The sequence below is a fragment of the Cervus canadensis genome, chromosome 9, assembly GCF_019320065.1.
Source record: "Cervus canadensis isolate Bull #8, Minnesota chromosome 9, ASM1932006v1, whole genome shotgun sequence".
NCBI classification, from domain to species: Eukaryota; Metazoa; Chordata; class Mammalia; order Artiodactyla; family Cervidae; genus Cervus; species Cervus canadensis.
In genome coordinates, this window is record NC_057394.1 from 32,028,107 (window position 1) to 32,029,977 (window position 1,871).

Sequence of the window (1,871 nt, forward strand, 5' to 3'; positions counted from 1 at the left end):
CATTAAACAAAGTCAAAGATCTTTAATTCCTCCTCAAGGGCTCTTCAGTGCAAGAGACCTGGGTTCAATCGCTAGGTCGGGAAGATTCCCTGGAGAAGGAAATGGCAACCCACTCCAGTACCTTCGCCTGGAAAATTCCATGGACAGAGGAACCTGGCAGGCTATAACCTAAGTAAATAGCATTTAGTTAGGTTAAATAACCTAAGTAATAGCATTTCATTGCACAGATTTAAAGATATTTTGCATCCATTGGGTCAGAGAGTCAGATACAACTAAGTGACTAACACACACATACACGTAAGGGTAAAGAATCTGCCTGCAATGCAGGAGACCTGGGCTTAATCCCTGGGTCGAGAAATTCCCTGGAGAAGGGAATGGCAACCCTCTCCAGTATTCTTGCCTGGGGAAATCCCATGGGCAGAGGAGGTTGGTGGGCTACAGTCCATGGGGTCAAAGAAGCCAGACACAACTGCGTGACTAACTTTCACTTTCAAGGGCTCTAGATAATATTCTGAGCCATGTCCTTTGAGCTGTTTTGCAGATACTGAAACCCCCAGCAGGTACAAGAAGCTAACTATACGCTGCCCACAAGCCTGTAGACCCTAGATGGGTTGGAGCTAGCAGGTTGATGATAGTGACTCCTGATCACTCATCACCAAACAATCAGAATGTTCACAAGCTGATAACAAACCCCCAAGTCCCATCTCCCTCACCCTGTCTTTAAAAATCTTTCCCTGAAAGCCTCCAGGAGTTGGGACCTTTTAAGTACTAGCTGCCTGCACTCCTTGCTTGGCAACGTGCAATAAACACTACTCTCTCTCTCACCACAACCCAGTGTCAGTAGACTTGCTTTACTGCAGGCAAGCAAACCCAAGTCTGGTTTGGTAATGCTACTTTCCTCTCCCATTTTTGGCCATGCTGCATGGCACGTGGGATGTGAATTCCCCTGACCAGGGATCAAACCCATGCCCCTGCAGTCCAAGACCACCAAGGAAGTCCCTACTTTCCTTTCTAAAATGTCTTATTTCTAATCCACTAATAAGAACCAAGTATCTGGAAAGTCAATAGAGAAAATAGATCGTATTCTCATCATAAAGCAGAGAGAATAAAATCTGGTGGTACCTATTGTTACTTACAAAAAAAAAATTCATTTAAAAATAGATTTCGCTTAAATACAAAATGCCTTACTATACCCTTCTTATAAATTAGAATCTAGAGCAAAAATAAGCAAATGGAAAATAATGTTAACAAATGTGCAGCTTAGGCTTTTACAATAATGTGTTGCTTTCTGTATAGCATACTATCCTTGCATCATCACGCAAGAAAATTTAACTGAACCTGCGAAAAATGATTAATTCTATCTATTTCTGAAAAATAATGAATGACATTTGTTAACATTTAAAGCTGAACGTTAAATATGCCTTGGATAAAACTGAATAGCAATTTAAAATTGATTATATCACCCATTGTTACTATGATTTACAGTTGGCAATCCTATATACATCCAATAGCAATGGAAACTCCCCAAGGACCCTATACATGGATGGAAAACCCCCTGCATACGTGTATCAAGTAACATTTTCAAGTCATGTTACCCAAATATATGTATTATAGTATGTTGGATGTGAATCTTAAACTTGATTTCAGTTTTTAAAATTGTTTTTATTTCTTTTTTCTATGTTTCTTTTTTTAAACCCATATATGTGTATTTTCCTTCCATTTTAAAAATAACTTAAGTAATAGCATTTCATTGCACAAATTAAAATAGTACCAGAGTCCCTCAGACAGTAAGGAGATCAAACCAGACAATCCTAAAGGAAATCAACAAACATCACTGGAAGAACTGACGCTGAAGCTGAGCTCCCATACTT